Raw genomic sequence first — 27,547 nt, 5'->3', positions numbered from 1 at the left:
GCTGCAGCCAGGTTTAACCCTTCCCGTACACCGCGCCCACCTGGGCGCTGCTCGTCCCTGCTGGTGCCTGGGGGGCGGAGGTAGAGCAGAATGGGGATATCTGGAGTCCCCCGGCCCCGCCGCGGCGCAGGGCGGTGGTCGCCGCGTCTCCGCCTCTCACCGGCTCGGGCTGCCCGGGTACCGCGGCCGGGGCGGGCACCCCGCACCGCCAGCAGCGCCGATCCGAGCGGCCGCCGCCGCCCGCGAACGCTGGAGGGGGCTCTCGGCCGCCTCCTCCCGCCGGCGGCTCCCCCTCCGGGAGGGGGCAGGGTTAGGGGAGGGAGGTGCAGCCGCGGCAGAGCAGCGGCGAGCGGCGTCCAGTTCCCGCTCCCCCGGTCCGCGGGCGGCAGCAAGACCGGCTCCTCTGCCGCCGCCTGCCTCCCTTCTCCTCCGCGCCGGCCCGGTGGGCTCCCCCCGCTGCCAAGCCGGACATGGCGACCCTGCTCCTGCGAGCCCCTCGCTGTCCTCCTCTCCCTGCCGCCGCCGCTCCTGCCGCCGCCTTCTCCTCCTCCTCCCCGCGGAGCTTTTAATGGCTCGGACCTCCGGCGGCCAAGCGCGACTGCCCCTGCACCAGCCGCAGCGAGGAGAGCCGGCGGGAGCCCGCGCCGCCCCAGCCCCGCGCACGGTAAGGGCGGCACGGCAAACAATGGGGCCGGGCGGGAGCGGCGGCGGGTGGCGCCCGCCCCGCCGGGCACCGCGGCCGGGGCTGCGGGGCGAGCAGCGGGACCCGCCCGCGGGGCGGCCGGGGCGGGCGGCAGCCGGCAGCTCCGAGCGCCGCCCCCGGCACCGCCGCCCCCTCCCCGGGCGGTGACAGCCCGGCGGACACCCCGATCGGCTCCGAGTAATCCCATTACCGCGGGTAATCCGCGGGCAGGCTCGCGCAGAGCGGCGCCCGGACCGCTCGCCCTTCCCCGCGTCCCTGGGCTACCGTGGCCGGGCACAGTCCGGGCGGCGGCGAGGGCAGCAGCGCAGCTTGTGCCTTTTGTTTCGCCCCGGGCTGGGACCCGGCCCCCGGTGCCGGCGGCGGGGCGGGAGCCCTGGAGGTGCCGGGCGGAGTTGTAGGGGCGGCCCGGGGAAGGGTTTAGCTCGGCCGGCAGCCGGCGGGGAGGTGCCGCTCCGGGGGGCGTGCGAGGGCAGCGCTTCCCTCCCGCCTCGGTTCGGGGCGGCCCAGCGGGGACGGGACGGGACGGGACAGGTTCCCGCTCGCTCCTGGCCAGGCCCACCACCCCGGGTTTCCTGAGTGGCTGCAGCGGCTGCAGCCGCCCGGTTCTCCCTCACTCCCTCACACGCTGGGGTGCGCAGCCTGGGGGACTCCGCACCTCTGCCATCACCTTGCCCGTGTCCAGGCTGGCGAGTTCGCCGGTTCCAAACCGAACGTTGCCTTCTTTTCGTTATGCTCAGCCTCAGAGAGCCGGGAACCGCTGGGCAAAGTTTAGCGTAAACTGCAGCTTATTTCCAGAGCGGGAGCTCATGTGCGGTAGGCCTACTCAGCTTCTGTGATTCGGCTGCTTTCTCTCTTTTCAATGCACGCGTAAACTCCTTCGAGTTGATTTAAAGTTGCCGGATTTGCTCGATTGCCGGCATGAAATTACTCTGTACCGTATCTTTTTCGGTCACAGCCTTCTTACTTGGGTTACCTTCAAAGAGATTTGTCCCTCGAGAGTGGAAAGGTGATTTTTCTAAAAGAGCAGCATCGATCAGCTGTTCTGTTATTCATATCTCTCAGATACCTTGACTCCTGCTCCACATCGCAAGCGGCTGATGCTGGAATCAAGCCAAGAAAAATAAATTTCTGGAGCAGGTCACTTAAGAAAAGCCCCAAAAGTTCTCTTTGAATTAAGATACCTCTTTCCTCTACTTTATGCAAGAATTGTGATATCTAGCTAATTGGTGGATCTGAGCCTTTCAGAAATGCTCCTGCTTCCCAGGAAAGTCCCAAATCCTCTTAGCTGTGCCTCACGTGTCCGACCTGCCGGGCTCTGGGAGCTCGGGGCTGGCTCACAGGACAGGACAGGAGGGAGCTGTGTGTGCTTACCCTGCCGTGCCCATGAAGCGAGCACCGCGCTCTTGGTGAGAGCTGCTCATTTTCCCCCTTTTGCCCTGGCCTTCTCCAGTGTCAGAAGTGCCCAGCAAAGGGTAACAACTCTTGTGGCTCAGGAGTCCCGCCAAATGTTTGTGCTTTCCAGTTGAGAACTTCATTCTCTTAGATACGGTTTTGCTCCGGGATTTGGCAGACTCCCTTTTTCTCTGCAAATAACAAAGATGAGGGGTTATATGTAATATATTGAATTACGGTGGCTATTTTTGAAATCTTAGACGTGGCTGTATCGGTCCAAACATGGTGCAAATTCTTCTGTCCCTATGGAATTAAGTTCAAATGTAGAACTGTGGATCCCTGTGGAAGGCATAGTTGGCAGTAGGGTGAGTTTGTCATCATGAGAAGGAGTAGAAATCTGTATTTCTCTGCTTGTTTTTTTGCAATAACTTGTACAATCAATTAAATTACTGTTTTCCTGCTCTCTGTTTTTTGAACAAACCAAACACACTAGGAAAGTAGACAAAATATTCAACAGCAACGTAAAACTTCAAAAAGTCAGAAGTTGGTATGAGATTAAATATGCAGTATCCAAGCTTGACTTTTATTTAATGGCTGGTCTTCAAATTGGATTTTTTCCTTTTTTTTTTCCTCAGGTTGACAGAGTTCATTAGTCATTTTGTAATCAATATCTTTAAGCATGCTACTTGTAACCAAACTTTTGAAATGAAATTGTGGAAGATAAATGACCTGAGGGGAATCGCCACTTAAATGTGAAGATTTGAAACAGGAAAAAGAAAGACTTGCCCCTATGAGATGTATTTCTGCATTAAAATTCAGATAGAGAATTCTGAATTTGTAGAGTTACTCAGTAAATTTTCCCTGCTGATTTTTAGATTAATTAAACTTAGTAAAAAATCCAAACTTCCACTTAAAAAATTCATGTGTGATGATAATTAGCGGCTCTTCTAAAAAGAAAATATATAAAAAATTTTGACATTGATGAATACGAGGCTGCCAGTTCTGGCAGCTTTTTAGATAATGTATGCTTCGTGATGGAGCTATGCAAAAGAAATGCTTCTCTGGTTTGAAATATCCTTACATTAAGTCTTTACTTGCTCTTGGGCATGCTTTTCTTGAAGGGACTGGCTGCTGTGGAGAGTCCCAAACTAGGATGTGTTAGGGCGTGGAGCTGGGGAAGGTGCTCCTGTGGTACCCATCGTGTCTGTAGGTTGTTGGGCAGAGAAACCCCAGGGCTAAAGAGTCAAATGTTCATCACCAGCTGAGCTCGTCCCCTCAGGTTTTACAAGGTAAAAGCGAACAATGTTGGCTGTTCCTTGCTTGTTAGTGGCTGTCCTTCCCTCTTTCTGAGACTGGAATTTGAAGTGCAGGGCAGTGCTCTGACCTTGGCCTCTCCTCTGCTCCATTTGGGGAAAAGCAGATCAAGGGCCTTGCTGACTGCAGCGGGGATCTGGATCCAGAACTTCCAGAGCATTGACTCAACTCATCTTTTCAAGCTTACGTTCATATTCAGGAAGTATTTTTTGTAACTGTAGGATTGGGTTACAAACCCTGATTATATACATAAACGAAGCTCTTGGTGGATGCTTTCAGCACTTAAACCTCTGTGTTATTTATCTTGGTTAAATGCTAGTGCTGAATCAATGTATTAGCATTGTGCTTTTCATGCTGCACTGTTAGCATTCAGGACTAAACTTACTCGTTTGGTTTCTGGTTTGATTTTATTCCCCCAACTGTTTTTTCATGGTTCTTGTCTTTGCCAGTGCCCTTATTTTATATTGGCTTTTTTAGAAAAGCATGATAAAAATCCTGTTTATTGAATTTGGGTCCACCAACCAGTTCTGCTTTTTCTGTTTCTTCTTTTAGAAATTGGCATGTTTATCTTAAACGGCCCTTTCCAGACTCAGTTTCTTGACTTTGAAAGCTTGCAGTTTGTATATTTTCTTTCTTTATATTTTTCCTTTTTTTGTGTACTTCTTTGACGGGCTGAGTAGATGGTGAAGTTTGTAGTTTACAGATGGACCACTGAACTCAGGCATAAGGGAACAGCTTGTTTTTCTGATTGTAAAGGCTCAGAAGACTAATTACAGAGGTATAAAAGGTCATCAGGCTCAAGTCAGCTTTGAATTTGTGCAGAATGTCAGTAAATTTGGCCTGCAGAAATGTAGGCAAATCAGACAGTTAGATCAGTCTTTGTGGGTTGTGGGCACTATCTTCTTTGTCATCAATTGCAGCATGATGAGCTTTCTGACCTTGTCTGCAATGAAGCAGACTTGATTAAATGTTATGAGAAAGGAAAATATGATATGCCTTTTGGGGGATTTGAGAAGCAGGGATGATCCTTTGCAACTACATTTCTTTTCCCTTATTCTGGAAATATAAATGGAGGAAATTGTTCCTCATGCTTGGTTGTCAAAAAAGACTTAAAGAAAAAAAGAATGGTGTCTCTGTTAGCTGGTACTCAAACAAAATGAAGCTTTGTTGGTGAAGTTCAGGAAGGTGCTAAAGTTCTGTTTTCTGTTGATCTCATGTGGGAGCTGATTTTTGTAGTGTGCCCTTCAGTGTTACACACTGAAGTCTGTACAGCAAAATCTGGTTTTGTGTCACTGTATAATACAGAGGAAAAAAAACTTTATCAAGCCATGAAATCTAGACATTGAGGCTTTCAGAAGATTTTTGTACAATACCAGTTTGTCACTAGGCATGAGGAAAACTGGGGGGTTGGGTGATATTTTGGTGTAAGGCAGGGATGATGTTTGCAGACATTTTCTTTCTCAGCTTCTAAATTGGGTGTAGTGATAAAAGCCCCTGGAACGTGGGAGGCTGTGTCTCTGAGATGCTGCTTCCCTTACTGGTGCCTATGCTCTGCTCTGGTGCTTGCCATTAAAATCGGGTTTTTGGTGTCAGCACTGGAGGTTGCTGACCCATGGCACAAGATTTATCAAACGTGTAGCAATGTTAACAATGACTTCAATCCCCATTTCCTTCCAAATATGCAGTCCTGGGGTGGGGAGAAATTAATGGTTTGGACCTTGCAGGGTGACTGAATTTGGCATAATGGAAGTATGTTAAGAAGCTATTACACTCCCATTTGACATGTGATCCTGCTGTCTTTTAAGGCTCTAAATTGCTGTTTCAAGTTCCCTCCCTTGTTAGGGGTAACAGAAGTGAAACGTTGTGCAACCAAAGGGGACGTTCCCCTCCTCCCTTCGGTATAGGTCTCCCCAGAGCATCTATTTCTATAACACCAGGTATTGAGGTGTATAATACACAAAATATTAGAGAAATTCAGCAGCAGGAGATGTGTCCCATGGCCAGTTTTATCTGAGGAAAAGCTGTGACTTTCTGAGCAGATAGACCAGTATCAAGCCATCCTTGTTTGAAACAATTGTGTTTGAGCTGAGGCACTGTGCTCTGTGTACAGAGGGAATATGGCATCACTGCCTGGGGGACCTGGGTTGTCTTCCACAAAACATTGCTGGGGAAGAACACATTTTTGTCGGTCAAAAGGTGACTCACTCGTAAACTGGGAACCCTAACAGTAACAGGAGGGAGTTGGTCTTGTTGAGTGCTTCCTTTTCTGCTCTGGGGTGCTGCTTCTGCTGGCCACCACTGGCCTCTCTGCATCTTTCATGCTTGATTATTGCAGGCCCAGTAGTCTGATCGCTGGTCACTAATAATGCTGATGACTGTGTCTCCTTAATCAAGGGCCTTTATTTTCAGTCACCTGCACCACAGACATGGGTCAAGAAAACATTTGTCAGTGTACTCTGACAGCACGAAAGGTCTGTCTGCTCAGTAACCTGAGTGCATTTAACTGGCTCTTTCTATGCCACATTGAGCATTTTTCTGTTGGTTACTCTTCAAATAATTTATTTCTGTGCCTGGATTAAGAACCTGAACTTCAGATGTTATGTGTTCACTCTTTCAACCTCTGAGTGTTATTTTTGGACGTGTCCCAGCCTCTGTCTCTCCCCTGAACAATACTAAAGGTGTTCTGCAGGGACCTTTGCTAGCCTAGCAGTGGAGCACTGGCAGGCTGCTCATTAGTCTTTTATGTCTCTCCTTATCAGCTTTACTGAGAAACTCCCTATCGCTTTGGTTGCACATGTTAGAATAATTAGGCTTCCTGTTCAGCAGGTTTGTGTGGCATTGATTTTGGCCTGAAAGTTCAGGGGAGGGGAAGGATACCATTCAATTATATGAAATAGGATACCATTAAATTATATGTCTTCCATAGTTGCCTTTTTTTCATTCTGAGTTGGGTTTAAAACATATTATTGCACAAAGAGAGGCAGAAATCTCAAGCAGACTTTAATGCTACTTAAAAGGGAGGTAGTTTCCCTTGCATTAATAAATAAGTGAACATAAATCTTGAATTTCTTAGAGGAAAAGAGTATGTGATGATTTCACTGTTCCGTTGGAAGAGAGTTTCTCATAATTTGGAGGCTCTGGGATCACAGCAGGTATCAGACAGACTTGGAGCATTTCCCTGGCCACCCTGGTCTTCCTATGATTATGGGAAGGGAGGATGAGATGTTGTTTGGGGATTAAGTATTTTTTTTTCTGTCCATCTCTCTCATATTTCCAATTATTCTGGAGTTGGCTGTTGCTTGTGGCTTACCATCAAAGTGAACTTAATTTGATTTGGTTTTATTTTGTTAATTCTCTACAGTCTTATGATTGTAGTAACAGTGATTACAGCTGAGGAGTCTCTGACCAGCTAGTTCTCTGTACAATAGCAGTGTCTTTTCCAGATTAAGGAAAAGTAAGATTTGTTTAGTTTGTCCTGCCTGAGGTTATTTTCTCAAACATTCAGCCTAAAAAGGAAGGTAAAGCTCTTGTAAAAGTAAGAATGAACAGAAATCATGTTGGTTTTTTTTTTCCTCAGGAGTTTCCTATTTTCCAGGAAATGGTTAGTGATCAGGCTCTGAAAAATACAGAAAATATTAAAGGGAGAAATGGAAAGGAGGCATTCAGTTGCTGTACATTTTAGAAAATGAAGCGTTTTTGAACTAAATAGTCCCTGTGCATTTTAGAAATTAAACTTTGTGTGAATCTCTGAGATTAGCCTCCTTAGCTAATATTAATTAATTATTTTTTCAATTTGAAGACCTCAACTCCTATTTTATCATGGTGGGAATTCCTGCTGAAAATCTGTTTTACACTGTGTTCGTAAGACCTAAAGCCATTGTGTTTGCCTTTAACACATTAAACATTCAATAGTGCTTTTTAAGCAGAGGTATCAATTAGTGCATGTGGGAAGATCAACTCTGTGGTTATGCCATTGTAGCCTGTGTTGTTCATTAGCCATTTTGGCTGAATTGATTGGTGTAATATGGAAAATAACATTGTTTAATGTTTTGGTGCAGAGTGCCATTTTCCCCTCCTGTGTCCTTTGAAATGTTGATCATTATTTTCAGCACTATGAAGGAGAAAATACTAAAAGTCTTTAAAAAAAAATCACAAAATACTAGAAGCCATTAAAAAAAACCAAAAAATGAGCAAAAAGGAAAGTGTATCTACAATGTGAAGTTAATAAATATTAAAATTGAAGCTAGCAGAAAATACCTTCAAAATGTCTCAATAGCAAATAAATAAAAAAAAATCAAAACAGATGGTGTGATAGTATTGCAGTGGGGAGAAGAGCAAGAGACTCTACCATTTGAATGCAAAAAATGTTTTAAAAGGCATTCTAATTAAGTGCTGTGCACAGCTTTGCTTTTAATAGTAATATTTGAATGCTGAGATAGGTCCCGAATGGTACAATTCCAAGGGTGTAGGATCCATTTGCCTAAAACATGTGAGTCGGAAGTGAACCTCTAAGAGAAGCATTTCTAAACAGACCTGTGAGAGGGGAGAAGCTTGTGGTGGTAACTTTATGGGGCAGGCTTTTCCATCTCAATATTTTTTTTCACACTGTTTACAATTAAGGTTTGAACGGTAGTGCTGCATCTTTGTTTCTGAGTGTTCTCTGTGTGTACCTCAGTAAACCGGCAGGCAGCTTCAGCCGTGCCAGGCAAGCAGTGAAGCTTAATTAAAAAGTGAGTGGTGGGTAGAGGAGAGACTCAGATCCCTGCAGCTGCTGCTGGAGGTCACCTGTGCTGCCTGTCAGCTGTCCCTGTGGCATGGGCACGTGTGTGGCTCAGCCACCCAACACAGCTCCTGTCTGGAGCTGATGCGGCCTCCTGCCATCTAATTAGCAAATCAGTAAATAGGACAGTGCCAGGAGAGGATCTGGCAGGACAGGGAGGGTGTGGTGGAGCCAGCCATGCTGGCTTTTCACCCCACGGGGGCTGAGGGAAGAGCATCACTTGTGTGGAGACCAGAGCATCACTTGTGTGGAAACCATACCATCACTTGTGTGGAAACCAAAGCGTCACTTGTGTGGTTGTTGTTGGCTCTGTCACCATGCGTGAGCACTTCTACATGCTGGCTCTCAGGGGCAGGAAATAAGCACTGGCACTGACGAAGCCTATTCAGAAAGTGACGTCTTCATCAAAAACCTTGCCCATATTGAAACTAAGCACAGTTTCCCACAGTTATCTGGGAATGCTCCCTGGAGCTGTGAAGTTGTGTGACTTTATCTAATGAAGTACCAAAGTGACGATGCAGGAGACGGATATCTGCATGATTTTTAACTCCTGCTGTCCAGCTTTTAAAATGCAAATCAAGGGCTATTACACATTCTGAACCAAGAAATTATCCACTGGGCAATGCCGTGGACTCAAGCATTTGTGCCTTAATTTTGTGTGCAGTGTGCGCACACTGAGGCACCAGAGGAATCGCTGGAGCAGTTTCTAGTTGTAATAATGCTTCAAGGATCATTTGAAGCAATGGACAAGCAAATAACACTTGAGAAAACCCAACACAGGGAAGCCATTCCTGTCTTCCTGAATGAAGAGAATGTGCATGATGGAGGCGAGCTAGGGACTAGTAGCAGAATTCTGCAAGTATATGACTGAAATACTAGATCACTGTTGTGATGGAGTGGGGTGTGTGTATGTTTTTCTACATCTGATGAAAAGAGGGAGCTCAGAAGAATTTTCTTTTTCTGGAACCACGATATGTAACCTTTTCATTTTCTCTGCTTTAAAACAACCCTAACAACCCAACAGTCTATATATTCAAGAAAATTCAGACATACATCTGAAAGCATTAAAACTGAAGACACTATTGTTCTTAACTGAGTATTCGCTAGGCTTGCTTTGACTCCCTTAAATCCATTACTGGAATTTCTTGCGGCAGTACATAAAACTAGTAAATTTTATTTCAAAGTTCTTTTCCTCAAAAGTGAGAATAATGTTTGAACATACATGCATTATGTTATTATTTGAAATATTTAAAGCAGAAAATAGGTGATATAATGAGAACAGCCAATACACAGAGAAAGAATGACAAAGAATAATTATTAAAAGCTGGAGTAGAGTTGGTGAGCTTTTTGAGCATGTACCACAATAGATGGATATAATTTTTTCCCTTCCTGTGTCACGTAAAGAAAATAACAGAGAGCTAGGGATGCCTCTTCATCCTTGTATTTGAACTTTCTGCATGATCAGTGTGATATGAGGATATTTAGAGCTGTGGGGTGAGATAAAGTCTGTCCATTAAGAAAGCTCAAAAAATTTAATTCTGGGGTAAACATAATTCAATTAAAAAATCCTGAGGAAGGGTCTGTATTGTACTTTTCTGCCTGCTTTTGTCAAAACAAAATGCCTCCTCTAACCTGAACAAAGTTCTTTCCACTTAAAAGCACACCAGGATTTGAACTGATGCTTGGATGTATGCCATGAAGGGAAAATGGTAGCTGTACATCTAAAAAATGTCTACAGAAAAATGTAGAATATGCCTAGAAGTTTTAAAGCCTTGTATCTGTGGCAGGTTTTGGGCTAATCTTAGAGAAGAAAAAATTTCAGAAAAAAAGGTGATCTGAGAATGGTTCCATCTTGGCAAGGAAAATGGGATTTGGAGACATGGAAGAGAAAATTAATCAGAATAATAGCTCCAGCTCTTACAAGGAGAATGAGTCTAGTAATGAAATTAATATCTGAGAATTAATTATGAAACCAACCTTTATATATATAGGTATCTCAGGACCTAATATGTGTGCAGATGTGTCCTGTTGCCATCAGGTGACAGTTTGGTTCAACTCAGAAGAGTCTGAAATGCCTGAGAGCTGGATTGTATTGAATCAGCTGGGTAGAAGTTCCCATAAAGTCTTTTGGCAATGTCTAACTTTCTGGAAATAAAATATGCTGCAGCAATTTCTGGTTTGCATGTATATATGTTCACCAATGAGTGAGTTTATTTTAAGCATTAACTTGCTTGTTTATGGAAAACCCTGGAATAGCCTCATTTTTGCACTAAACTTCCAGGTTAAATTTAATTGCAATTTTGTCAGGAGGACAAGCTGGTCTGGTTGCTTTTGAATGCGTTTAAAGAAAGTTTCATAACTCCTTCTTTGGTATTCCTCCAGTAAGGCCTGATCCTTTTTTTTATCTACAAAGTTTAAAGCTTGAGGGAACAATAAAGACTCAAATCAATTGGAAGTAATTGCAGCTAGATCATCAGCATAGTTTTGTTTAATTTACAGTGTTTATTTAGTGCTCTCCTGTTGAGGAAGTTTAATCAAATTGCTCGTGCTCTAGAGGACTACGGGGAGCAATAGCAACGGCCCAGGTGCTTGTTTTCAGGGCTGTATCTTATTTATATATAAATATAAATAAAAATATGTCTATATGCACACACACACACACATATATATATGTGTTTGGGAAACAGATTTTTCATATCTGGTGCAGTGGCTGGAGTGCTAATCATGGGGACAAGAGGGGTCCCACTTGGCTGTGTGCTTTCCCAGCGGTGCCAGTCTTGTATTCCATGGATGCTCTTCAGACATCAAGAGACAGGAGCTCTGCTTTTAATTTAAAGTCACACAACAACATAGGTGAAAAGAGTTCTTTAAATACAGTGAATGAGACTGTGTTAGTAGCATGTCTCTGCTGTTTTGGAATAGCCTTTGCAATAGCCTTTAGAAGCTCTTGGCTCTGTGTTTATTGTCTGTACTTCTTGTTTAATTGTGCTGTGTGCTCATCTGCCCTCCTTGAGGGCTGCAGTGTGCCTGGTGCAGTATTTCACTGTGCAGGGCTAGAATCCTTAACCCTCCCGTTTGAGAGTGTCTGTGCTGTGGGACAGCTTCAGGCTGTTTTCTTCAGGGAATAACATGTGATGGGGACAGTTGAAAAGCAAAAGTCTTGACCTTTGAACACATGGAATGTCATGGGGGATTATCCTTACCCAGTATGCAATTAGTTCCTGTTAGAGGGAAAAATACTAACCCATTTCTTTGTGCCAGTTTCTGTTGTCCACCCTTTAGTTCCTCTTCTTCCCCATCCACGAAATTCCCATATGCATAGACTGTTAGTGTTTTAGCAGGATTTGTGGGATTTTTTTCAGATTCATTAATAAGGCTGAATTTCTTTCAGGGTAAAAGAAAAACCTGATGTCAACTGAGGTTGTGAGATTCTATTTCTGTATGTCATGTGTGCTGCTGTTGACATACCAGGAAGAACAATTCCTCCTGTGTTAGTTTTAATAACAGTTTATTAAAAAAACCGCAACCAAAACAAACCATACTGTTGCTATTGTAAGGCTGATTAGGGAAATGTATTTGAGCACTTGAAATTAATGGATCTATGGCTTTTCTACTATAAATAGAGGGAGAGGAGTTTGCTATCTGAATAATTCCACTAATGAAAGTTGGATGTTAGTGATGCTACTTTTTTGGGGTGTTAAGGATTATTTGGTTTTCTCCAAACTTGGCTATATTGATTATTTGTTCAGTATTAACTTGTTTTCCTTCTTGAATTTTGTTCATGTTTTAATTTCTCAACTCCTCTTTTTTTAATGCAGTTACTATCTGTGACAGCATTCCATCATATTTATCCTTAATATCCCTACAATTCATCGTTTCCATTGATAAGATAAATGTAGTGGAAGGACACACTGTGTATGTTTTTTAAGTTTCAGTAAGCTTATAGCCAAAACTTCTTCTGACATGGAGTCCTGGGACTTGTAAGCAGTTTGTTTATATCTTCAACAAAAGATTGAAAGTGCAAGTATGTAAGTTTTGAGTAATGCTCTTTTTCCATTAGTCCTACAGCTTTCTTAACAGTAAGGAAGGAATGCACATCCTTGGAGGCTCATCTGGCATTCTGATGGCCCAATAAAACTTCAGGTTTTTTGGCATGAAGCTTTTAAATGTAACAGATCTTGTATGTGATTGGTATGATTTAGACTCCAAATGGCAAGCCCAGATTTGGAGAGTTATCTTAATGGATGTTTTAAAGGCTTTTTTGCTCCCCTGTGGCTGAATACAGTCAGTTAAAAATGTTCTTTGTGATCATCACAAGATTCAAACTTAATGTTTTTAAAAAGTTCTGTTCTTTGTTGTGTAAGTTCTACCTATACTTTGTTCTGTATGTATGATAAAAACGCACTGATTTTGAGACAGTTATCAGCTATTAAAAGAATATGACTATTAATGATCTGATTTATTTAGATATTTATTTTATTCAGTAGTTTTTTTCCATTAAGAGAAATAATCTTTTTTTTCCCCTATGGACTTATAACTCAGTATCTTTTTCTGTCATTTAATATGAGACACTTTGATCAGTAAACATTTAGCTTTTACTCTATAATGGACAGTCCCTTACATCCTGAACAGTAATTACCTTTGATATTACATGCTTAATTTTTTTCAGTGATTTGTAGTATGAGCTTTGTGATGATTCCATTGTCTGCAGAGCTGTACTTTCAGTGATTGACTAAAGGACAAGTTTTAGGTAACTACAGGCTGGAGCCACGTGTTTGTAGAATCTTGGCAATGGGCTTTTCTGTATCCATAATCCAGTTCAAGGGTGCTCCCTATAAGGACTCAAGTTTTTGTTCAGGCATCTTTCAGATGTCTGAAATACCACTACTTCCATTAAAAGGAAAAGAAAAATCTACTTCATAGTTTGTGGTCTTACTGTTGGGGATCTTTCCTGCTGGTAAACTGGTCTGTTTCAAACTGCTCTAGTTTCTTCCTAAATCTTTAATCTTCCCTCTCAGCTTGCAGACCACATCCCTTACGTGCTCCCACAATTCTGCAGATAGTTTGCTCCCATTATTCTGCAGATAGTTTGCTCTCTTGCTGCTCGGCTGTGTGAGTCTCCTCTGTTCCCTGGGAAGCTTTTTCTCTGCCCTGGGCTGAGCATTGCTGGAGCAGGGAATTGTTACCCTTGGGACAGAGCACTTCAGGAGGACTCACAGGGGAGGGGTTTTTCTTCCTGGCAGCTGGCTTTCCAGAAAGATCATGAGTAACCTACTTACCGGACCACTGGAATTAGATCTGTCAGTCTCTCTTCTGAATTTTAATAATTTTTATCTCACTGTTGTCTTCCATGATACAGGAAATATTAACTGCATTTTCTTCCTTGAAGTGTAATTACTCATTATTTTTATGCCCAGCTGAAGCAGTTTGTGATTAATAACCTCAAGGTTCCCTTTTGTAACCATATGCTTAGTCATTTTATCTGTGTTAGTAAGGCATGATGACCTATTTTGGTTAGTATGTCTGGCTTTTCAGCTGCAGGATGATAGCAGAAGCGTATCTTGGAATTTCTGGGGTATGCTGGAGACAAAATAGGGGAGTAAAATACCAGAAATGTTAGTGGAGCCTGGATTCTGTTCTGTAAGATGTTAGAGGCCTGTGAGACTATGAAAGTTTTAAAGGGTCACTCTTGTTTTTAAAAACTGTCTTTAATAAGGAGTTCATTTATGGACTTCAGATCATTTTAAGACCCTTGAAGCAAGGCTGACTTTACTACAGGAATTCAGTAAGGTGTCACTGTGCCTTATATACATTAACAGAGGTTCTCTGCTTCCTGGCAGTACTGAGTTACTGAGAGCCACTCATTTTTTTTTTTTTCATTAGATGAATGCAACGTTGAAGGCTCCTTACTGAATGAATCCATTAAGAGAGCTGCCTAAAGGGTATCTAATTTTTGCAGAACATGCAAAAAGTCAGAGTCACTTTGCAAGCTGAGGGATGTGGTAACATACTATTTATTTCCTTTAAAGCAATATTGCATTTGGCTGCTTTGCTGGTTCTTCATGCTTAGAATTTACTAATTGGGGGGGGGGAAAGACTTGAAAAGAATTGAATACTCATAGGCATACTTTTTTTCCCATTACAATGTCTTCCATTTAAACAAAAAAATCTTTTTTTTTTCCTTAACTTAGAAGACTTGATGGCTTCATAGGTATTTGGTTTTTATCCATCTCACCATCTTATGCACTGCAGAGAGATGAGAACAGAGCCATAAGCCTCCTAAATGGTACATGTAGTATTCCCTAACTGACTGCTAACTAGTCCTAGTAATTGCAAAACTCTCACTTCATTGTCAGAAGGATGAAAATGTCAAGTTCATGACTGTGTGCCTGCTTTGTCTAGTAGCAACCTTAGTGCTTTTTCTGGCAGTTTCGTTGCAAATTGACTTGGTGAACAAAGAAGTGTAACTCACTTAGAGGCTGTACTAAACCCAGGATCCATCACAGCAAGCCCAGGAGATAATGTGGGTGATGAAACTACGGGTTTGGCCTCGAACACAGTTGATAATTGAAGGGCAGGAGCAGTTTATCTGCTGTCCATGGGATGCTCTTGCTGGCCTTGCTACATTCCATATGCTGAGAAGAGTGTGGTTTTCCTAAGCAGGCCAGAGGTGATCCAGGGAAATCTTTCTGTGAGAAGGGGAGAATTAGGGCTTGTGAGACACCAGCACATGGGGCTCATGTGGCATTGTTCTTTACATTTTGATTTCTTGCCTATATCCATCATCCGTTACTGCAGAAATGAAGTGTGTTGGTAGTTTTTCAGTACTGTTGTACAGTTATTGAGCAGAAGGACTTCTAGGTTTGTAATCTCTTAGCAGCAAGTAGAGCTTATCAAAATTATTGCAAGGCTAGACAGCAGTCTGGTTTGTACTTAGTGTCTGTTTTAACACAGTGAGGTCTTCAGGTCCTTATTGGTGTGAACCTTTTCTTCTACATGTGGGCTGCTGTGTGCAGCTTGGCTGCTTGCACACCTTCCAGGATTCCACCTTCCTCTCAGCTCCCCTGAGGAGTCAGCCTCAACTGGTCAGTTCAGCTTGCAGCTGCTACCACAGTCACTGTTTCCTCTTTGGTACCATTCCATAAGCACTTTCAAAGTTGTCATAACTTGCCTCTGTACAGTCTTCTCTTCATTTCCCAGAAACATCACTTTTTCCAGGCAGAAATATTCCAGGTGGTGTTTCTTGGAGGAAGAGGTTCCATGCCTCTCATTAGGTAAATGAGATCTCTTCCAACACCTGCTACTTCTCTGTTTTATTCCTAGGTAGTCATCTCCATGTTCCAGCATTCTTACAGGCTATTTCTGCATAGTTGGCAGAAAATTAGGACTATGTGCATCAAAGCTTGAAGCACAAGAAGAATTTCAGGTATCTAACTGAAGACATCACATAAATTAGGTGTCTCACAAGCTTAGTGTCTTTTAGATAATTAAGGAACTTCTTGATATTTCAGTATATTTGAATATTAGTGAATTGAAAAATTAATTATGGTCCTGAGATCTTAATCTCTCTATGTATAATCAATCATTCTGTTTTAAATAGCAGTCTTGTTTGTGGTGAAGTTTTGTGGTTTAGTTTTCTTTATTTCCTCTGATGCATTTTTAGAGTTGACTTTTAAGGCATCTTAGTGATTTAAGTTTAGTTCCTTCCAAATGCTGTAGTAAAATTGAGATTTTGGTATAAAGAAACAAGTTCTTTGCTAATTTCTAAGACAAAATGTTTCAGAGCAGTTCATGTAAACAAGATGATATAACACTGAAAAAGTGGGTAAATGTTGTTTAACCTACTGGTTGTGGAAAAGGAGATATCGAAGTAAAGGCAAACACATCATTATATTGCAAATGAATCTTTGAGATTTATCAGCTGATGGAAATGGACTTCTACAGGAAAATGGCAACAGCAGTTTTAATGTGAAATTTTGTTCCTACCTAATGTGTTTGGTGTTCAGTAATAACTTAAGTCTTCTTGTTTACCTTTCTTTCATTTAAACCAAAAAATTTATCTAAAAATACTTTAAAATATAAGCTTGTGCTGTCTTTTAGATTGTTTGGGTGGGTTTTTTTGTTTTGTTTTTTGGTGGATTTTTTTGTGTGTGTGTGTGTGTGTAAGGTGGGGTTTTTTTGGTTTCTTTTTCCCTTTTTTGACTTGACCAAGTTTCTTGTCTTGCTAGTAAAGTATATATTAAGTTGTGGAGAGGAGTGGAAAGGAACACTGCCAGGATGCAGACTACAACCTAAGGTTATCTTTCTTAAATGATATGAAGGACACTTGCATAAAAAGTTTGGCTTTTGTATGATTTTTTTTTTGTTTGTTTTGGTGGAGTGTTTTTGTTTGGGTTTGAAGTTTTTTTGTTATTACATGTATTTTGCTGCAGAAAAATGACCAGTTCTTGCCAAGCAAAACTCATGATGCTACTGCTGCTTGTCCTGGTCTAGAAAGTTCAACATCTTAGGAGACGTGTGATACCCTTCCAGTGTGCTTGTCTCTGAGAGATTGTCACCTCCCTTTCCCCTGCAGGCTGCTTTGTGCATGGCTGCTTGTGAATTCAGAAGGGACTTGTCCCCTACTCATGGGAACTTGAATTTCCTCTGATTTCACTTCTTGGGGGGAAAATGAAATAAACTACAAGCAGATTCTCTTCCTAACCACAATTCCTGGAAACTGTATGCTGTTGTGGGCATGTTTATTTTCTGCTTTTCTTTCTTGCTGTGATCATCTCAGAGTTTTGAGGAATGGAGCAAACAGTTTATTTAAAAACCTGTTATAGCAAAATGTCATTTACTTAAGCAACAGTAGATGCCTTCATGCTTCTGAACTCTCTTTTCCTTTGCAGAGACTCAGAAGATTTTTTTGTCAGTCTAATCAAAGGATACCCTGTAATGTTAGAGTTACATTTTCAGAAAGGCAAGACTGAAAATTCAAACATTCTCATATACACTTAAAGAAGGGCTCTGCTTGAGCTTTCCTTTTCAGAGTGATCAGAGCTCAGTCCAGTGCTCAGATGCTACTTTGTAGTTTGTAGTTAAAGGCTGTTTTGCCTTCAGTTCTTAGTAAAGTTGAAGGATGAAGAAATGTTCTTGGTGATGTGATGGGGTTTTGCAGTGTTTTTTCATGCCCTTCTCCCTTCACTCAGCTGCTTCTCTTGTGCTTACATCCAGACCTTAACTTTACCTGATTAAGACCTTTTTAGGTTTTGTTTGGATATTAGTTGATACTTATTTCCATTTCTTTGTATTAATGTTTGTTTGGAAAATACAAGGATCATAAGCTGCTGAAATTGGAAAAATGAAAGAAATTTCAAGTGGTGAAAAAACCCAAGATGGATGAGTATATCTTAAGAATAGCTTCAAAGGATGTGAAATATATAGGAAATTGTTAAGGCTGATTTCTGATTGTTTATGGAAAGAGAAGAGTTAATGCTGAAAGCATAAGAACATGGAACAAGGTAAGAGAGGCCTGAGAGGGAAAAGCTGGCATCTTCCCTTGCTAACATAGTTTTCAAATATCTTCTATTTGGAGTGAACAGTTGACCACACTAATGAGGTCTGGTTTTTCCTGAAGGTGTTATGCTTGCCATAAAAGTCCCAGGTGGTGGTGCATGACTGAATAAACATGATTCTGGGTGTGTATAGGAAAGTACAGATCACACATTTTCATGGCCTGTTTCTGTCCTGTTTGACTGGTTGCCTTAGAGTGGCTCCAGAATAAAATTTACCTGTTACTAAATGATCTGGAGTCGTATATTCTGATCTGTATCTAGCACTGGTAACGTCCAGAGTAGTACCAGGGAAACATTCATTCATGGAGACATGCCTCATTTTGTTTATTTGAAAACAAAGCAATGCTGCTTTTATTTAAGAAGCAGTCTCAGAATTAGTGGTAGTTCAAAGTTATGCAAAGAGGAATGAGGTACCAAGAGCTAGACTAGAGCTGTAGCCCAAACACTTTTGTGGTTTTGCATGATCTCTAGATAAGGCAGAGTGTCGTGGGAGCACAGTGTCACCAGAAGAGGTGGGGAGGCACTTGTGTGGTGTTGATGCTCTGGATGGAGCTGCACACTGGTGAGTGGCACTGTTTTGAAATCACAGTGGAGAAGTAGGGGTGAGTCACTGAATCAGTCATTTTAGTGCCAGTTTTGAAATTTTTGGGATAATCACTGAGTGGAGACAAGTAAGCCTAAGAACATGATAAAAGAAGCACTAACAGATTTACTGTCATCTGGTAAGTGGTGCTGGTATCCCAAGGAAGAGTTGCACAGCAGCATGAGGCATGTTGGTGACTGGGCTTTGTTGTTTGACAAACAGCTCAGATCTATCCCATCTCATGCCTGAGTTATTGTTGGTGTTCTCTCCTGTGCAGGAGGAGAAATGTGGGCAGCTGTTCTGTTGCAAGCCTGTCATGGGAGCCAGTAGGAACCAGCTGTGGATTTATGTGGTTCATGTAACCAGGCTGTGCAGCTGAGAGTCTGGGCAGAGGATGAGGGGCATCTCCAGTCCTCCTGGCCTCAAATGGTTTGTGCAGAACAGGAGAGCCACCACACACTGTAGAATTTATGGGGTGGCTGAAGTGGTAACCCCATACAGTGTTGGAACAAATTGGTTCATTTCTTGGAGTTTGAATTTTTTTTTTAGTTCTGTGGGTCTGCATGCAGAACATGAAAGTGTAAGAGGCACTGTGTGAGGCAGAGCAAGAATGCACAAAGCAAGAGAGAGCTTGTTGATTAGCCTGCTGTCTGAAAAGAGATTTCACGTTGGGAATTTCTGCATGACTGATTCCTCCTTCCCAAGGGAAGGATTTTCTCTGGGTTTCAGCTCAATCAGTTTTTCCCAAGAGAAATAACATACATACGGTCTAAATATTTTCTAGTTACTTGAGCTAAAAATGGGTGGTGGTACTGAAAAATGCAAATTTACTTCTCTCTGGAAGCTCACTTTCTGCAAGGGAACCAAAGTTTATATTCTTTTTTTAAGGTACTTTAGGCATGTTTTTATCAACAGGTGAGAAATGCAACAGAGTAGCTGCTCTTCATGAACTATAATTGTATTTATAATGTGGTGGTAAGGCTGTGCAAGTGGGTAAATATCTCATCGTATGAGTGGGTGCATAAATGTGTTAGTGCTTCATAAATCTCATCAAGAGGTCATTTTCTTGACATCTCCCAGATTCATAGTTTGCCTGACAGCCATTTTAGGGAGGAGAGCTACAGGCATGGCTGGGGATGAGAAGGCAGAACAACTTTTAATGCTGTTTTGTAGTGCCCTCAGTTTCTAAATCCCTGCAGAAGTACAGTGGCCTCTTTCTTCTTCCTCCTTTATCTTCCTCATCCCCTTCTGCTACTGACATCTGGGAAGTGTGCAACTTCTCAAATTACTTTCAAATTCACCAGCACAGGACTGTAATTGAGCTCAGCCACCTGAAATGGGGGACAGGAGCTCCTCTTGTATAACTCACCTCTAATGAGGTTTTCAGTACCAGGCCACAAAGCAGAAGTAGGTAAATCATATTGTTCAATGTAGGCAAAATTACAGACTTTTTACACCTAACCCAGTCCAGAAACATGTAGCTTAGCTGTGTTCATGTAAGAGGAACATGATAAAACAAGTGCAGCTCTCCAATAGGAAGCAAACCTTTGACTTGTGGCTTCAGCAGGTGCTGCTTATGCATGTTCCTTCTCAAAAGAGGGGGTTTGCCAGCAATGAAATTATTTAGCCTCGATATTTCCAGGCAGAAGTCTGGCTTAGCCCAGCATTTCACCTCTAATAATAGTCAGTAGTAATACTTATGGGGAGAAGTGTTAGTAAAACAGTAAAGTAAAAACTTTTGGCAGGCTGTAGTTCAAGGACTTTGAGCAAGAAAGTCATGTCTGCTCCTTTGTTTAACAATCCTTGACAGACTTTCTTTTGTGAATACATCTAACTCTGTATTAATGTATTTTAAATTTTTGCCGTCATAACATCCTGTCACAATGCCATTAACTTTAGTATGGAAAAAGTCCCTCCTTTTCCTCTTGTTTTTAAACCAGGTGCCTGATAAACTTCATGTTATACTGCTTAATTCATTTATTCCGAGACATGATTTCCTATTTAGTTTTTCCATAATACCATTCATGGTTTTATGTCTCTCATTTTAATCCATCTTTCCTCCTAATCTAAATGCACTTGTTTGCTCAGTTCTCCTTAGGTTGAAGTTGTTTCAGACCTCTCATTGTTGTCACTCTTTGAATCTTTTCTTGATCAGCTGAATGCTTCTCTGAAAGTTGCTTGGTGCAGCATCTGTAGCTGCAGAGCTACTGTGGTGTTCCTGTCAGGTGCCCCTGAGCTGCTCACTCCTGCTGCTCCCTTTGCTCTCCCAGCCAGCACCGAGCTCTTCATCTGTGAGTGTGCAGTTCCTGACTTTAATTAAATTGTGGTGACTCCAGGGTTCCCATTCCCTGTATTGGCTGTGACTTTGTGGTGCGTATGAATAAATACCTGACAAATCTATCTGCAGCTCAGCGTAGTGAGCTGGCTTTATAATTTTGCAGCTTGCTCCATTTTTCACATAAATAATGACTGTATTGAGTAGCACAAATGCAAAACCAGAGCTCTTGTGAAAACTGACTGTATATTCCTGTGCTGTTTCTTTCAATCTAACCAATTGTTAATTCACATGTAGACCTTCCATTTTATCCCATAACAATTTAATTTCTTTAAAAGCCTGTGGTGAGAGACATTGTCAAAGGTTTGTTAGAGATCCAAGCATGTTATACATATCATACATACCACACTTCCCTATATATGTCACAGCAAGTTTGCAAAAGAAGTCATGCCATGATAACATTCCTTTGTCATGTTTATTTGCATACCTGCTGATCTGTTCCACAATTTCTATCAACTTTCTCAGGGTAGAAGGGAGCCTGTGGCTACCAGCCTGTTGTTCCCTGGAGTTCTTTTATTGAAATTGGCAGTACATCCTCAGCTTTTTATATCTTGTTTTTTGAGTTTATCTTAGAGGGAAGCTGGGCAGCACGGTAAATAGTTCTGTGGTGGTATGTTGAAGTGCCTTTAAAATTTCTGGGTAAATAGCATCTAAGTCTGGTAACCTCTTAGTCTGGTCCTAAAGTCTGCTCTAATGTTGCTGTGATTTTGACAGTCTTGTGCCTGCGCCATCTTCTTGCTCCCATACACACCCTGCATTTTCCTGAGTTTTGGGAGAGTGGTGGCCAGTTTGTCTCTGTTGTCCCTGGGTGCTGCTCAATAGCTGAGCAGACTTTCCTTCTTTGCCCTGAGTGATTCCCATGTGTGAAACAGGAGCTGAAAAGGAGGAGGTTGCTGGAAGGCAGCAATATACTGCCGTGGGGGAGCACCTCTTTCTGCCTCAGTCCTAGTTTGCGTTGGCTTGAACAGGTCCCAAAGACATGGCAATAATAATATATAGATTGATATGAATTGGCATTTATTGCATTAATTATTTGCATGGATAGTGTAGTTGTATGTGATTGTTTACAGTTCTTATCACTCAGAAAAATCTCCATTGCAATTAAAAAACTTACACAAGTGGGTTTTTTCCAAATTTTTGGATTGATCATGGATTTATTTAGTATACTAATGTAAACTGTTTTGTTTTGGATTGTATTCATAACAGGATTTAAATACAACTCTTCAAATGTTTAAGACATGCATAGAATTTCGGATCAGAATGAAGGGGAAGATGTTTATTGTTCCGAAGAGTTAATCCATGTTTGGATTTTGAAACAGTGCACAATTGAATGTTTCATATTAATTCCTGCCATTTGATCTTCAGTATTTGTAACAAAGATCCTGAGTGATGTGCAAGCTCTATTTTTGATGAGGATCAGACTTAGCCTGCCATGCCTCTAATGGCTTTCTGGCTGTTTTGCTGCTTTTTGCTTCCTGTAAAGAAAGAGGTAGTTCCTTGTTCTAGTCTTAGAGTATTTGAGGTGAGACAACAGCACTCTTCTCTTTCTCTTTTCCTGACTTCATTTCCCCCTTTCTTCTGTCTTTATGTACGTGGTTATTATTTGTTCTTCAGTTTGTGTGTCCCCATGGTTTTCTTTAATTGCTTTTTGCTCTGACTGCAGGATCCTGGCTTCTGTGTGTGTGAGGTTTGTGCAGCCGTTTTTATCTAGATTCTGCCTTTTTCAGTGGCTCCTGAATCAACTTCCCTCCCCTGAATCAATTGAGGTAATGTGGCGTGGTGTTGCTTAGCAATGCTGGAAGCTGATACTGCCTGGGTGATGTGTGTGCTGGAACAGCACTGAGCAGGAGAGACTACCTGTCCTCTGTGCTCTGTGCAGAGAAGAATTATCTTGCATTTTCTAATGTTTTCAGCACACTTACCTTTATGTGCTTGGGTGGGGTTTTTTCCTTTATGTTGCCGAGTAACAGTTTTAAAGACTTAGAGATGTTCCTCCCCCACTTCCTCCAGATCCATGCAGAAAACTTAGTAGCATGTAGAATCAAAATATAATTGGGGTGTCAGTCTGTAAAGAGCTGGGTATTTAATTAACTGTCTTGAGATAGGTATGTTTTCTGTCTTCCTCCCCCACATACCAAGCAAAGCTGTTATGAAGGCAGAGCTGAGCTTTGTAGGATGTTTCAGTCCTCCAAAGTGGCATAGATTGGCAGCCAATCTGGTGTGCATGGCAGTGGATTAAAAACCAGGATGAATTTAATACCACCAACCACATAAGAGTATAGAATGAGCTATACTGGCAGTATATACAGAGGTGTTAATGGAAATTATTAGCTCTGAAATATTTCTTTAAAATTGTTGAAATCTCTAATTTTCAGCTGTGGGGTTTTTTACTCTCATTTAAATTGCAAAGGAGTGAAATATTCTCTCTTCCAGCTTTCTTTTTTTTTTTTTTTTTTGTTCTGTTTTTTAACAAAGCCAAGGGAGTATACATTTTTTAAAAATTTAAACTATCTGCTTGTTTTCTTTTTGTTCATTCTTTTTAATTAGAAGCATTAGAAAAATGACATATATTGGAATCAAATATCTTTGAGGCACATTTTTACCAGGTGGTAGCTCTCATTTTCACACAACACTGAATAGCATGGGCAATAACCCCATGTTTAAGTTGTAGACTAGGATAACTGTGAAAGTGTTATTTTCCTCTTTTAAACCAATCAGAGTTCAAACCAAAGGTTTTAGTTGAAATCCTGGGTGGAAGACAGAGGGGAATTTTCTCCATCAGCCTGGTAGGATTGTGAACGATGACATCTTTCCATTCCTTGATGGCAGTTATATTGATTATATCTGAATAGCAGGGATAAATCGTGGTCAGACTAAATTTCTTTGTTTGTTTCATGCAATAATATTTGTGCTTCAGTAAGCACAAGCCCACCATTCTTTTGCAAAAGCTCTGTCTTGGAGTTGGAAGGCTTACAAACTCCTTACAAAGTTCTTACACATTTTGTGTGCAGTTAAGCAAGGTGATTGGGTGAGCAATTGCAGCCCTCAGGTGCTTGGTACGTGCTGTCTCAGTGCTGCTGCCAGATCACCTGTTCCTCTGAGCCTTAGCCCCAGCACTGGACTGCTCATGGAGCGGGAGAAAGGTAATGGTGGGATGGAGACATGGCCCTCCACAGCTGGGTCATGCAAGCCCAGCCTGGAGAATGGATCTGGGCACTGAGGGTGCTCTTGATAAGGTCAAAATACACCCAGAAGTCAAGGATGGTGGAGCTGGAGAGGTGCAGTTTGGAGGCTGATCCCACCTGAGCGCTGTTTATTTGGGCTATAAAGGATTACTTATGAGACATGGGATTGTTCAGTGGGGTGGTCTCTCTGATCAGCTGCTCCTGCCTCTCTTAACCAGTAGTTTTCATAACCAACAAATGCATTTCCAGTAGCCTGATAGTTTATTCGTTTCTAGTTTAGTCCATTTAGTCCATAGTGTGTACTCATTTATCTTCTCCTGTAAGGAAACAAAACATCGAGCTGGCAAGGGGATTTTATAGCAGGTTCATTGCCATGGTTTCAGACAGCCTTACAAAGCCTAAAAATAGATTCAGTAAAGAATATTCTCTTCCCTTCCCTGCCTCCCCCAGCTCTAACTAATTGGAATTTCCTTTTTTTGTTTGTATATTTTTGTTGTTGTGCGTTTACTGACTGACGGGTCAAGCAGATTTGTTTGATGTTTTGTTTTGAAGAGGAAAGTTCATCGTAGTTTCTAATACCCTGGGGAGTGAGTTCCCTGGTAGTGTGCCAAGGCTATTGCCCCCTGCTCCTGTCTCCTACACTTCAGGAGTGCCACTCTGGCAAACTGCAGCTCATTATAAACCGGTGTAACAGTCTGAGATGTGTGAGGGACCATCCTGGGCATAGCTTGGACAATTATAACCTTGACATTGCCTTGTGCTGAGCAGGGGAAATGCAGAGTACATGATGATGTGCCTTTAGCAGCCTGCTCTGCTGCCTGAACAGCATCCTCTTGCAGAGGCCAGCTGGCAGCTTTACTGTGTCTCCTGCAACCCCACAGCTAGGATGTTGCAGACAGGTTGAGGATCATGGACGTAACGAGCAGGACAAGTTTTAAAATACTGCTTTGTGTACAGCAAAGCCTGGGCAGCAGCTGCAAGGAGCTAGGGGAGGGAGGCAGACTGGGTGGCCTCTCGTTCCCCTTCTTGGTGTCCTTGCTGAGACAGCACCAGAGCTACACAGCCTTGGCTGGCGTGCCTAGAGCTGGGCATGGCTGCACTGCCTCCGAATTGCAGTGTCATTTGTCTTTGAATGTCAGAAGAATGGAGGTGGAACACAGCTTGGCAATCAGTGTGGTCTCCTCTGTGTACTGGCTAAACTATGTTTAGCTTCGGGTTGGGCAGTTGAATTCCTCCCCCCCCACACACCCTGGCCTTCAACAGAGGTGTTGACTGCTTCTGTTAGCAGGAGTCCTAGATGCTTTTAGATCTCTCTCCTCAGACAGGAAGGGCATGGGTTGGAATCACACCGATGCCTTGGATTTCCTGCATTGCTTCCTGTTGAATTGCTGGGCCAGAAGCTAATGGTGGGGGGATGCTGTACGCAGTGTTCCACTCCTGAGGCTTGCAGTGTGCCTATTTATGTTGGAAAGCAAGTAAATAACCCCACAGCAGCCTTATCAACTCATGTCTTCCAGTGTCAGGTTTTGGAGCAGAGGGAAAGTGTTCTGGGTTGAATTGCAAAGGGGAGAAACCGCATGTAGTCTCTTGGTCGGTTTGGTGAGCAAGGTGTTGGTTTTGCTGATCCATTTTTCATCACCATTTTTCTTTGACTGCCCAAGAGAAGCTGCAGTAAGTCTATTTGTTTGTGTGTGTTGCTGCTGTTACAGGGCTTTTTCTTTCTTCCTGCTGCTGTTTTTGTGGTCAGGGTGCCCTGACCTTCCCCAATAGGGACTGAATGGAGGAGGACTGATGTGATGTCAGGTTGCAAGTATGTTAGTCAATGGGCTGCAGTGTGTATTGCTAATTCCTTCTCTTCTTGGTTTATTTACCTGTTGTAAATACTTTCAGACTTTCCTCTGTTTCTGAACCAATCAGAGTAGTGAACTTCAAAGAAGTTATGTCTTCTTTGTCCATATGCTGTGTTGGACAAAATTTGTGTATTTAGGAAGAGAGTGGTACCAGATAGATAGGACTGCCTAAGGTACAACTGCTATTCAGATGAGATGAAACCTTTTGAAGTCTTTGTTTTTGCTTGTATGCTGTGCTGCTTTGCATTTGGCAACTGCAACATGTTCCTATGCTTCCCTGCTCCTCCCTGTGATACTCTGCGGTATTTATATGTTTTGGCACCTGGAGAGCAGAAGAAGAGCAGCCCCCAAGTACAGATGAGGGAAATGTGCCTTCTCAGCCTTCCACAGAGGCAGGAACCTGCCTTGACGTGTTCATCTCCAGTACAGGGCAGGTGGGTCAGGTTGGCTGTGGCTTTGTTCTGGAGAAATTCTCTTCCTCTTGGAGTGGAGGTGAGTTTGCCATCCCTTTGGAGGATGCACACTGGGATTTTCACAAAATACAGGGGTTCATGGTTCTAAGGGATAGCAACGCATTGTTTTCACAGTTGATAATTTTTTTTCAATGTCCCAATCCAAACTCAAGCTGAAGGAGTTCTTCCAAGGATGAGAGCGTGACTACCATCCCATCTGTTCAGTGATGTGCTCCCTGGGGAAAACTGCAGACTTTTGTATGCAGGCCAGCCCAGATTGCAGAGCCCAGGTGTGTTAGTGACCCTATGAAAATATAATCCTATCTGATGCTAGAGGGGAAAATTTTCCATACCTGGTAGATGTTTAAATATTCTTTAAATGGACCACTTTTCTGCTGTAGTGATTTAAACCCCTGAAAATATTCTATGTATGAAATTACATAAAATTAAACAACCTACATAATATTACATCAGTGCACGGTGGATGATCATTTCCTTCCCCTCCCATCTGTCCAATGCTGATGTCATTTTACATCCATTTTCTTTCCCTCCAACACTTCTAGCACTTCCCTGCTCTGCTCACTGGGCACCAGTGTGCTCCACATGGGAAAGCTTCTGTGTGTGCATGCTCCTGAAGTGTGCTGAGCTTTGCACAAGTGCTCACCTCCTCCACTGAAAGATGAAGAGAGTGGGGTGTGTGTGACTGGATGGCTGGAATCAGAGACAGAGGGTGTATATATGAGGAGATCTCCGATTGGTGGTGTCTCTCTGGGAGTGGAGCAGTTGGGGGCAAGGTGAAAGGAATGCCAAAAGCAAATCCTACACTGTTTATTTTATGAGGTGTGATTTGAAGGTAGATGTTTCACTTGTAGACCTTGTGGGAATTGATATATTCATATTCAGGAGTTATGAAAATTAGGGATAGTGTTTTCTGGACTCTCAAGGTAATGGCAGTCATGTGATTTGCTTTCTTTAAAGTTCTCATGAGAAGTCAACCCACCTTAATACTTGGAATATAATTGTAGGTCAGATGCTGTTTAAAGAACATGATTAATATTGCAAAGCAGAAGTTCATAATGTAAAGATGTAGTTCTCCCTTTTTGTGATTTACAACACAAGTGTAATTATTTAGTTGCATTTTCCCCACCTAGCAATCTTTATGTTATTTGATGGGTGTGGAGGTAGTTCTCCTACCCCAGGCACTGTTGTCTATTGCACTGTCCATGAGAAAGCTCTCGTTTCTTGCCTTTTGCAGATGTTGAAAGGGAAGAGTGGCTCAAGATGGTGATGGCCTCCTGCTTTTAAAGAGCTGGACTCAGTTCTCAGCAGAATTCCCTGCATTGTTAGAAGTTGTTTAAACACCCAGAAAATGGTTAAACTCTTGATAAGCTTGAGA

General features: G+C 42.4%; 1 protein-coding gene across 6 annotated transcripts in view; it reads left to right on the top strand.

The window, feature by feature from the left end:
- Nucleotides 1-324: 324 nt before the first annotated feature.
- The window catches only part of FARP1 (FERM, ARH/RhoGEF and pleckstrin domain protein 1), a 202,810-nt gene continuing 175,587 nt past the window's right edge, over nucleotides 325-27,547 (top strand). For 3 of the 6 annotated variants that reach the window (XM_064712421.1, XM_064712411.1, XM_064712393.1), the window contains exon 1: nucleotides 326-664. The gene's annotated coding sequence lies outside the window, so the exon portion shown is untranslated. Of the gene's footprint in view, nucleotides 665-1,320; nucleotides 1,517-27,547 lie in introns of those variants that run through there. The other 3 variants (XM_064712416.1, XM_064712405.1, XM_064712399.1) reach the window with 2 other exon arrangements.

The sequence above is a fragment of the Zonotrichia leucophrys genome, chromosome 1 (genome assembly GCF_028769735.1).
Source record: "Zonotrichia leucophrys gambelii isolate GWCS_2022_RI chromosome 1, RI_Zleu_2.0, whole genome shotgun sequence".
Lineage (NCBI taxonomy): Eukaryota > Metazoa > Chordata > Aves > Passeriformes > Passerellidae > Zonotrichia > Zonotrichia leucophrys.
Note: the sequence above shows the minus strand (reverse complement) of the source record. Positions and strands in the feature narration are given on the sequence as shown.